Source organism: Alosa sapidissima, chromosome 4, assembly GCF_018492685.1.
Source record: "Alosa sapidissima isolate fAloSap1 chromosome 4, fAloSap1.pri, whole genome shotgun sequence".
Taxonomy (NCBI): domain Eukaryota; kingdom Metazoa; phylum Chordata; class Actinopteri; order Clupeiformes; family Clupeidae; genus Alosa; species Alosa sapidissima.
In genome coordinates, this window is record NC_055960.1 from 4315869 (window position 1) to 4327900 (window position 12032).

At 42.1% G+C, this 12032-nt stretch overlaps 1 protein-coding gene across 2 annotated transcripts in view; it reads left to right on the forward strand.

Annotated features, from left to right (window-relative positions):
- LOC121707052 (centromere protein P) overlaps window positions 1-12032 on the forward strand; it is a 110593-nt gene that overhangs the window by 52145 nt on the left and 46416 nt on the right. The window lies entirely within an intron of this gene.

The window sequence follows — 12032 nt, forward strand, 5'->3', positions numbered from 1 at the left end:
TCTTAGAAATGCTTGCTTTATTAAATACTGAAATGGTACTGGACAATTGATGCATCGCAATGCGAAAGCAAACAATGCTGATTTGTTGCAGAAAAATAGATCAGTTTAATGGGCTCCTTTGCTCATCTACTACACCCTTACAAACAGTCAAAGATATTAAAGGAGAATTCCGGTGTGATATTGACCTAAAGTGTATCGAAACATGATACCGAGTGTGAACGTATGTCTCATAGCCCATCTCGGCTTGTCCCCTGCACTCCAAAATCTGGCGCTAGTTAGCCGATGCTACCAACATCTTTTTCAATAGTGGTGCTTCGGCATCGGGCTAGCCATGCAAATAAATCACTGTTTTACACCCATTTATGAGGCTCAATGTATCTCCACACTTCATTGGTAGACTTCCGAGGGCCCTGACATTTAAAACGAGACATTGAGAACTTTGAAAAAGCACTGGTAGTTTACTTACAAGACGATTTATACAGACAGTATCTTCACGAAGTTTAGCGTTTGCAGCCATCTTGAATTTAGTCACGATAAGTCGAGCAACGAGTAAGAATGAACAGGTATGATAAGGGATCAGATTCCAAAAATAATTCAGTGGAAATGCATGGATTCCAGTTGCTGCTACTGGAAGAAACTGGAATCCATGCATTTCCACTGAATTATTTTTGGAATCTGATCCCTTATCATACCTGTTCATTCTTACTCGTTGCTCGACTTATCGTGACTAAATTCAAGATGGCTGCAAACGTTAAACTTCGTGAAGATACTGTCTGTATAAATCGTCTTGTAAGTAAACTACCAGTGCTTTTTCAAAGTTCTCAATGTCTCGTTTTAAATGTCAGGGCCCTAGGAAGTCTACCAATGAAGTGTGGAGATACATTGAGCCTCGTAAATGGGTGTAAAACAGTGATTTATTTGCATGGCTAGCCCGATGCCGAAGCACCACTACTGAAAAAGTTGTTGGTAGCATCGGCTAACTAGCGCCAGATTTTGGAGTGCAGGGGACAAGTCGAGATGGGCTATGAGACATACGTTCACACTCGGTATCATGTTTCAATACACTTTAGGTCAATATCACACCGGAATTCTCCTTTAAGGCTCAAATTCTCCCATTCATGCATAAGTCCTTTTTTACGCTCTTCCAGTTAAGCACTTTTGAGTTACGCAAATTCTCCCATTCGCACTTCTGTCCATCATCAACAAAGCCCAATTTGATTGGTCCAAACAGCTCTGGTTCAGGCATAGTTGCTTCACAAAGGAGCAAGTCCAAACTGAACTTCCCGACCTCAAATGTTGTGGACGGGGCTAAGTTCGGCTGGCTTCCAGACTACGTGATATGAAAGCCGCTCTCATAATATTAATTTATCTCCTCAATGCCCACAAAGTTGTAGACTGACACCTGCAGTTTCGAATATAGTAGGCCCATGAGAGACTGGCATACCAATACCAGCCACTATTAGAAACAAATCAAAGACAGGAGATGAATTACAGTGTAGGATTATGACGGTTTGAGAACAGGATGATTATTGCGGCTCAACGATAGTGCAGGCATCTGCAAGTGTATGGATGACTTCGGTGAAGTTGGAAAAAAATGGACAGATTCGAACGAAGTAGGCTATAGGATGATGACTTAATACAAGATGAAGCTGCACTGTTGGTAAGCTGCAGTATCCAAAAGAGGTGAGAATTAGCAGCAACTCTCTTTAAACTCTCTTTAAGCTCTTTTCCATCACTTATTGATATCTCTGAGTTTTACTAAAATTGAGAGAATTATTTATCATTTATGTTTTTCTGTTTAATAATATATCCTCATACCTAAAGTGATGTCGGGTAATATGCACCTTGTGACACTGTAATGGGGGGGAAAACAATGTAATTTCGGCACGTTAAGCACCACATTTGATACTGGAATGTTATTTTGTAAAGTTCTTTGAACATGTAGATAGAACTAGGCCTACTGCTGGCATCAAGCAATATGCTGTTTCACCTTGTAGTGACGCTCAACCTTAATACAGCCCTCAGAAGTGCTTAGCAGAAAATGTGTGCAAGTCAATGGCAGAATTCTGCATAAAGGTTGCTTACATACGTAAGAAACTCCCAGATTTTGGTGTAGTTCCTCCCAAAGGGCTTAACTACCTTCATGGAGCGTAAATGACAGACTTAAGTTAAGAGCAGAATGCACATAGGGTGAAAAGCACTTAGTAACACATTTTTTTTTTTTAATTAGGCACATGGGAGAATTTGCCCTAGGTGAATAAAAGGTAAACTTACAGATAGGTGTATTGAATCATACTCTATGAAGAGAAGCCTACTGCTTTTTGTTCAATGTTTTGGGTTCAACAATATCTGCAAGAGCCTCCACCATGCACAGTCAGTACTGTATATCATGCCCACCCCCCAACATAGAAAGGAATACTTAGTAACATGGTATACACATGGTTTTAAAGTAAATGAAAAAGTAGTCAAGAGAATTGCGCTGTCATTGGATTATGTGAGCATTAGGTACATGCTTAGTATTCTCTGGATAGTGTAAATTATTCTCTCCAGTGGCTCAGTTGGAACATCTGGCCGGTGGATGACGAGGGCACAAATGGTACCAACTATAATAATCTATGTCATGTTGTCCTTTTACCTCATGTGCTTTTCTTGGTACTGGGCAACAGTAAACAGGAGGCTATGTCCAAAGTGAAAGTTGAAAATATGTTAGTCAGTCTTCAATCTCAGCAGCTATTCTAACAGTTTATGAAATATGGCTGTTTGAACAGGAAGTGGTTTACTTGTATAGATGCATTTTTCTCTTCTTTGCTAAATGTGCAGTTAAAATCAGTAAGACTTGATGAGTTGCATGTGACCATATGGTGACCACATCTGTTTTTGGCTGTTGTTTTGAAGCTCACTGCAGCCAATCCTTCAAGTGGTGGCTTAAATAACAACTTAAAGCCCTTGCAATGGTTTGATTACACATTTTCCATTGCATTAAATAACAATTATATTACATTACATGACCATGATATATCATCATATACACACACACATTATATTTCTAGTTTGTATTTCAATCAAGGACATTTCTATCAACATGTTTGTTGTGGTACTGCTGAATAGGGGTGCACGATTCAGCAAATGTCTCGAGCCAATGGCTCAAGATTCGATTCAAAATTGATTTTATCAAAAGCGATTCTCGATTCAAAAATATATAGTTACTTTTCCCATATGATTGAAGTAGACACATAATTTAAAAGAAAAGAAACAACCAAATGAAATGTAATTTAATATGGAACACATATGGGAAATCTATATTTTTCATTCTGTCCACTCACAGATGGCCTTTAAATGATGACATCTGATGAATTTTATGGCAACTATTGATAAATTAAGATACATACAGTATATTTCATACATTATAGCATATTACTATACAGCCTATGAGACCTAAGGAAAATTAATTTATATAGGAGAAAAGTAGCCTACGCAAGACTAAACCATAGAAAGGGCTAAAATAGTATCTATGTTACTATGATAATAGCTATCATGATAATTTTGCCAACAATGACGTTGAACCATGGATTTGTTTTGTTTTGTTAATAACCTAAACCAACATAAAATTATAATTTTGACTACATTATTTAGTAAAGGCCTAATTGATGATAATATATAGCCTGCCCCTAATAGTCCTCTGGGGCGATATACAAAATACAGGGAATCATGTTATAGCCTACTTACTGATACTGATGCTGATTGGAGAGGATGCAGCTTGAAGGTTGTTGATATTTCAGTTCAAAATGGAATCAAATAACACCTCTCCCTCTCCACCCAAAGTAACATTGTAGGTCCTACACCTCTCCTGCTAAATTAAAATTGTAGGCCCTAACTGTTTTCCTACTGCACCAGGATTTTACAATTTTTACAAGTGTACACACTAAGTGGAAAGCAAGGATTAAAATGCAGACTGCGATTTTAAATGGGTGACTTTTTATCTATCAGCACAATGCTACAGTAGGCTATGTTTTCTCTAAGAATTCAGCTCAATATTACTACAAGACTGGTGTTTTAACAAGCATGCCAGGAGCATAACAAGCATGGCAAGCATGGGGCACCAGGTTCACGGAGGTGTAGAGCTGTACAAATGTGAAATGACAGTGTTAGCTAAACTATGTACTGAGGTAGACAGGCTTTGTGATTAAAACTATATGAAAACCAATAGTCTGCCACTCAGTAGCCTACACACGACAGAAATTAAAATTCAATATCAGCATCATGAGGTTGTTATCATTATCGAAAATCCCAACAGGGCGAACCCGACGCAAAGCCAAAACGACAAACAAACAAAAAGAAACTTCATAAATGATGTCTTGTTGGCCTTTACCGTTTCATGTAGCCTGACGTCGTCATACTAAATTCTAGTTTGAATTTGAGTCTGATACTGCTCCATTGGGATGTGATTATGGGGCGTGTTTCAACCGATACAGGGGGGAAATGCATCTGTACTCAATTGGATAGACCTAACCAATTAGAGCAACGAAATACTGCAGCTTGTCATGAGTTGTAAGAAGAACACCTTGACATTGACGCCTTGACATTGTTTTTTGGTATTTTTTTTTTAAGTTGTTGCGCTATCAATATCTTGTACAACACCCAATAGCGAAATGTAAGACCACGAAATACGTAGCAGGCCAGGCTATTCAAACATTCATTCATTTTTAAAAATAATTCCGTTCACACCGATGCTAAAAACAGCTGGAGAAAGGTGTCGCAAACCCCTCAAGCAAACAGGTGGCCAATCAGAGATTTCAAACAAACGAGGGAACAATACAAAAATGATGTCACAATACAAAAATGGCGTTTTCCCTTCATTATGCCTACATTCAAAAGCGAAACCGGAGTTTCCCAGGAGGCTCCCATATATACCATATATTTGGCCGTAGTTTTCATGTGTTTTTCCTATGTGTAAAGGAAAGGCCAAACCACATGTAATTACATTTTTCCTATGTGTAAACAGGGTCTTAAAAGCCATCTGTCTAGCTTCTAGCGTCAGTGTTTTTGTTGCAAACAAAATCAACTGAAGCATGCTCAGATGACGTGATAGACGAGGCACTGTTGCTCATCTGTCCATCATCGTACATGAAACATTACCATCTACAGTCGCAAGAGGGTGCTCTAGACTTGTGGAATGAGATCGGGAGCTTGTTGAATTTGCGACAGGTCAGACATTTTTTTTTTATACTTAAGCCCAAAAGTTAGAGGGGGTTCTGGGGTGTCACCACCGAGAAAACGAACACGACTAACCACTCGGTGAGTTGCACAGTTTTGAAAACGAACGTTAAGGGTTGTTTTAAGGACATGTTTGTGCATGCCTGTAGGCAGAGACTCTGAAGTAGTCAAAGGCGATTTAAAACGAGTCAGAAAAGTCGAGACAGGACCCGTCGTCAAAATTTCGGTGTCCACCACTCTAGTTCATCCAAAACAAACCAAAAAAGGGACTCAAAGTGCTAAATACCGGAATTATCCTTTAATTTGCAGCAGGCTATTATCAGGCTGAAAGAAAAAGAAACTAAATGTTTCCCTGATCAAGATATAGTATACTTCTTAATTTTGTGCCATCAAATATAGAGACATAAAATTAAATGGTAGCCTAATGGAGTGTCCATTCAATGTGCGCGTCTCCGCAAGTTACTGACAAACTGAACTACTCGTGGACAGGCGTGCACGAAAAAAAGGAAATAGGAACTTGTTCTAGGTCTAACAGGGGTGAATATCGTAGCAAATAGCCTATGGCGATGGCAGCTTAAAAAAACAACAACATTTATTTCAGTCATCTCACTGAAATGAACATAGAATGTGGCCTGTTGCGCAAATAAATTAATTAGGGAGATGATCTGGATCTCTGTTAACCCGAAAGCTAGTTTTCCTAACATCTCCATTGTTGACGTGAAATATGTCTCCATAGTGTCAAGCAGTGAAGTGACATCCGTGACGAATGGTGCCGGGACACTGTAGTAGTATGCAAACACTGCTCACCACTGGCAGAGTTTATGATCATAAAGTGCCGTCCTTTTTACCTGCCAAGGGAAATTACTGCGATTCTGCTAGTCGCAGTATACATCCCGCCTACCAACAACAACAGCGATAAGAACGCGGCTCTTAGTGAACTGTACCAGGCTGTCAGTGAACAACAGACGGCACACCCAGACGGTTTCACCATCTTCACTGGAGATTTTAACCATGCTGATCTCAAAACTGTACTTCCAAAGCTACACCAGCATGTTGATTTTCCAACAAGAGGAGATAACATCCTGGACCTGGTCTACACTACACACAAAGGAGCATACAAAGCCACCCCCCTCCCCCACATTGGACTTTCAGACCATATCACTGTTATGCTAATGCCCGCATACAGACAAAGGGTAAAAGCGAACAAACCGGTTCGTAAGCAGGTAAAAGTGTGGCCTGAGGGAGCCTCCGATGCTCTTCAAGACTGCTTTGACACAACAGACTGGGAAATGTTTAAGCAGGCAGCCACTTACAACAACCGGACAGACATAGAGGAGTATACAGACACTGTAACCTCTTACATCACCAAGTGCATCGATGATGTGACCCACACAAAAGACATCATCACTCGGGCTAACTGGAAGCCATGGCTGACAGGGGATGTCCTCAGGCTGCTGAGGGCCAGAGACAAAGCCTACAGAGCTGGGGATGAAGCTGGCATGAGAACAGCGAGAGCCAACCTGTCCCGTGGCATCAAGGAAGCAAAAAAGGAATACACTCACAAGATAACCACCCACTTCAAAGACAGCAGGAACGCACAAAGCCTATGGCAGGGCATTCAGGCCCTCACGGACTACAAGCCCGCGCCACAGAGCTGTGAGAGCAACATCCCTCTGCTCAACAACCTGAACCGCTTCTTTGCTCGCTTTGAAGCACAAAACAGCACCTGCCCACAGAAGACACATCCCCCTCTACATGAGCAGCCCCTGTGCCTCTCTGCCGACAGCGTGAAGAGGACACTTGCTGCTATCAACACCCGTAAGGCAACAGGTCCAGACAACATCCCAGGTCGTGCGCTGAAGGACTGCGCAGGGGAGCTTAAGGATGTCTTCACAGACATCTTTAACACTTCCCTGAAGCAAGCCATCGTCCCATCATGTTTCAAAGCTGCCACCATCATACCTGTGCCGAAGAAAACTGCTCCATCCTGCTTCAATGACTACCGCCCTGTGGCACTGACACCCATCATCATGAAGTGCTTCGAGCGGCTTGTCATGTCACATATCAAAGCCATTCCCCCCCCCACCCTGGACCCCTTCCAGTTTGCATACCGAGCCAAGCGGTCTACAGAGGATGCAATCTGCTCTGCCCTCCACCCAGCCCTCACCCACCTGGAAAAAAGAGACTCATATGTGAGATTGCTGTTTATAGACTTCAGTTCTGCATTCAACACCATAATACCACAACAACTCATCTGCAAACTTGACAAACTGGGACTCAGTACCTACCTCTGCAACTGGCCACTGGACTTCCTCTGTCAGAGGCCCCAAGTAGTACGTGTTGGCAACAATACCTCAAGCAGCATCACACTGAGCACAGGGGCCCCCCAAGGCTGCGTGCTCAGTCCGCTGCTCTTCACCCTGCTGACGCATGACTGCACTGCAACCTACAGCAACAATCACATAGTGAAATTTGCTGACGACACAACTCTGGTGGGTCTCATCACTAAGGGCGACGAGACTCAATACAGGTTGGAGGTCGACCATCTGACCACGTGGTGCAGGGACAACAACCTCCTGCTGAACGTCAGCAAGACCAAAGAGATTGTTGTTGACTTCCGGAGAGGTCACACCCAACACCTGCCACTGACCATCGATGGTGCTGTGGTGGAGAGAGCGAGCAGCACCAAATTCCTGGGGGTGCACATCAGTGAAGACCTCTCCTGGACCACCAACACTGCATCACTGGCGAAGAGAGCTCAGCGCCGCCTGTACTTCCTGCGGAAACTCAGGCGAGCAAGTGCTCCACCAGCCATCATGACCACATTCTACCGAGGCACCATTGAGAGCATCCTCTCCAGCTGTATCGCTGTGTGGGGCGGAAGCTGCACTGAATACAACAGGAAAGCCCTGCAGCGCATAGTGAACACAGCTGGAAGGATTATTGGTGCTTCACTCCCCTCCCTGAAGGACATTTACACCACCCACCTCACCCGCAAGGCGACCAAAATTGTGAGTGATGCAAGTCACCCCGCTCACAATCTGTTTGATCTACTGCCCTCTGGGAAGAGGTACAGAAGCCTGCACTCCCGCACTACCAGACTCACCAACAGCTTCATACACCAAGCTGTAAGGATGCTGAACTCTCTCCCTCCTCTCCCCCCTCCACCCTCAGCTACATAACATCCTGGACATTGGACCCAAAATGGCCGCCTGCACTACTCCACTTGCACACTTGCACACTTGTACACTTTACAACTTGGTGTTGTTGTCCTGAAAACACAACACTTCTGCTGCTCTTACATAACTTGCACCACTATGCCACTTTCTTTCTTACTTAGGTCAAACAGAACTACCCAAGCCTTTTATTGGCCTGACTTTGCACTAGTATTTTATTGACTGTCTATGCACAATTTCAACCAAATTTTGCTGCTCTTATTTTTTCATTATTATATGTGCCCTCTTATTTACTTATTTACTTACTTTTTTGTTTACTTGAATGTTATGTTTGTCTGTGGACCTAAATTGGCAAAATATGTCTTGTCTTCACCGTGGGATAGTGAGAAACGTAATTTCGATCTCTTTGTATGTCTGGAACATGTGAAGAAATTGACAATAAAGCTGACTTTGACTTTGACTTTGATATGCAGACAGCCAATTTTCACGTCACCGGAGTCAGAAAGAAGCAACCAAGCTTGCTTGCTCTGTTAGGTATTTCTGTCCATTCCAAACTGTGTTAAAAGTATAAGTAGTATAAGTATAAAGTATGGTGTATAAAAAATGGTGTATTTAACAGGCAGAATAAAAAAAAATCCCGGAAACAATGCCTCTTTAACTAATTCCTTAAACTGGCAAAGCTGTTAAAAGTGTTGAGTGTTTTTTTAAGTAGCTGTAATTCTCAGGCTGTTTTGACCCACCTAGAAACTCCTTTCAGTGAGACACTAACTACTCTGGCATACGACTGTACACTACCTTTTTCCTCAGAGACCAGGGAGGCCCAATCAACAACAAGAAGGATTGACACTACAGTTTCAAAATCAAAAGTGGTTGTGGTAAACGGTTGTAGTAACGCCTGCAGACATCAAAAATTGCAGTCAGAAGAATGTGCTGGACCAATGATTTTAAAGTTAATGCAAAGTCTACACCCATCACAATGCTAGCGTTGGAAATGTTATCTAAACATGAGGCCAGACTCTATTCACAAAGTTGTTGATCTACTACACATTTTGTCAGCATTGAATTGAGGAATTGAGCTGACTGTGTGATTTCTATGCATCAAATGTAACATGCAACACAACCGCTTACTTGGGCGATATCCCCTTAATTGGCCCTTGATAATGTACAGTAAAACATTGCAATGTACGATGCTATTGCCGGTGTGTGTGTGTGTGGGGGGGGGGGGGGGGGGGGTGTAATACACTACAACTGCATTACATTTAAGTTACTTTCACCAAAATACCTGGAAATATGGATTTAGCTTGGCATTCTAAATGTAGCTTATTACGCTGAATGCAGCTCATTACACATCCAGTGGAGGGCGATGTGGTATATAGCATAATGACTGAGCTAGGCAACAGTAGAATGTAATAGACACAGTGATGGCTCATGACTCAATACAAGAAACAATCATAGCCAGCATTTTGTTAGTCTGGTAAATTGTGATAGAAATACTGCAACTTTAGGCCTACTCATTAAAATCAATAGAGAGCCCACTACATTGTAACCTAAAGTCTAAAGACATGACAAGATGGGCTACACAATCTTTTTTGCATTTCTATTCCTTTATTCTCTGTAATTCAAGTTCACAGCACAAAGTTGGCAGGCATGCATTGGAAGAGCATAATTTATGCTTTATCAAGAATCAAAAAGATTAGCATGGCACAGCTCTACAGTGTTTCCCACAGAATTGGATTAAATTTATGGCGGTAGCTGACTTAGACAACGGGGGGGGGTTGTTGGTGCTTGGGTCTTGGTGCTTGGTCGTCTTGGTAGTGTATTCATAGGTGCCATCTACGTCACTATCAAATAGAACGCCGCCATATTTACGACCGATCTCGCCCAGTATGGCCGCCCACACTGCACATTTGAATGTGTGTGAGAGAGAGATATGTGGAGAAAATTTCAATTTTAGGCTCCGATCCTTATTTGTTACCCCCAGATTTATTTTGTCCCTTATGATCTGCCCCAGGCTTGCCCAATTGGCTTTCCGCGATACAGTAGGCTATAGCCTACCTTGTTCATAACCCCTCCCCGTAGGCTACAGTGGAAGGTATTCAAGAGTAGGCTAGCCTATAGGAGAGCTGGGACGATTGAAACACGGGTGAAACATTCCAGTTTTCTCCGAGTGTAGGCTAATGATGACAGACAAACGTCCTTCTATCAGCCAAATATCTTCCTGCTATGTCATTGTATCACGGAGTTACAGGCGATAAACGAGTTTTGATGCGCAAAAGTAAACTTCATTAGAGGTTATTTTTTGATTGTTAGCCTAATGAGTATTTTTCATTTAAAGGTTCGACTTCATGATTATTCAGTAGACCATTTAGTTCTCCACAATCCCAGACTTTCATATCGCATGCTTGTTTACATGGAAAGCAAAACAAGCTAGGCCTAGTGATAGGCTATGTCTGTGTCGGAACGATTGAAACAAGCTTCAATCGTGCCGACCAGGCTGTAACTCCATGTATTTTAATTAAATGCACAAATATCTGTGTTTAAACAATCATTTATGGAGGTGAGACATGGAAAAACAGTTTTAGGAAGATGAAAATGCATTTGGGCCCACAGGGGGTCGAGTTTTCCCATGTTATCCATGGAGACTGACGGCCGGGTCGTTAAGCCTAGGCCTACTTATTTGGATGTGCCGTGGCCTAACCCACGTAAAAACCTAGTGAAACGACATTTCCAACAATATAAACATGATATAAATGGGAAAGCTTACCGTTCTAGCTATAAACATTGCAGAATCATCCACAGGGCATGATATTTCAAAAACAGCACGCTTCACGATGATGGCAATGAGTTATCAGACATGCACGAAGAGGCTGCAACAATCTATCTAAAATAACCCCTATTGGGAGTAGGCCTACCATGTAGATGTAGGTTATAGTGACCAAATATTAGCTTTCAGTGTGGTACGATCGGTATGTAGGCTAAATTAGGTTTAGACCTAATTAAAAAGTGTTTCAACTGCTCCCCTGCCTATCAATATGCTGTGGCTGTATGGGTCAAAAACGTAAAAGTGCGGCACCTGGCCACAAATGATTTATATTTAATCATGGGAAATGTAAGTATTATGTAAAAACAATTCAAATGTATGATTTTGGTGGTAGTTTACTTTTACTACATGTAGTGAGTTCTAAGATAGCAAGCTAGACTACCACTCATTTTAGTGTCATTTAGCTCACAGCTAGCTGTCATTAATCTAGGGTGACCAGATTTCCCCGGTCCCGATTTCGGTGACCTGTCCCCGGTTTTCACTGTGACTGACAGACCCGAAATCGGAATAAAAGAAAGAAAGAAAACACTGACCAAACGTACAGTTGCGCACCCTTCACGCACAGGCTCAAGCCAGTCAAAGCAAGCGCTCAGCTCAGACCTCCAAGATGTTCTAGAATGCCCATATTTCTGGTAGGCTATTTCGATTGGTGGAATAGCAGCGCGGTAGAATCTTTGAAATGAAACCACTTGTGCGGGGGAATTATTAAACTATTCATCACGAACGTGTCAGCTGCTCAAGTCCAGGTTAACTAAAATTGCGTAGTACCCGTCACACAGATAGCATATCATACGCAGATATGATAACGTGAACGGCCGGAA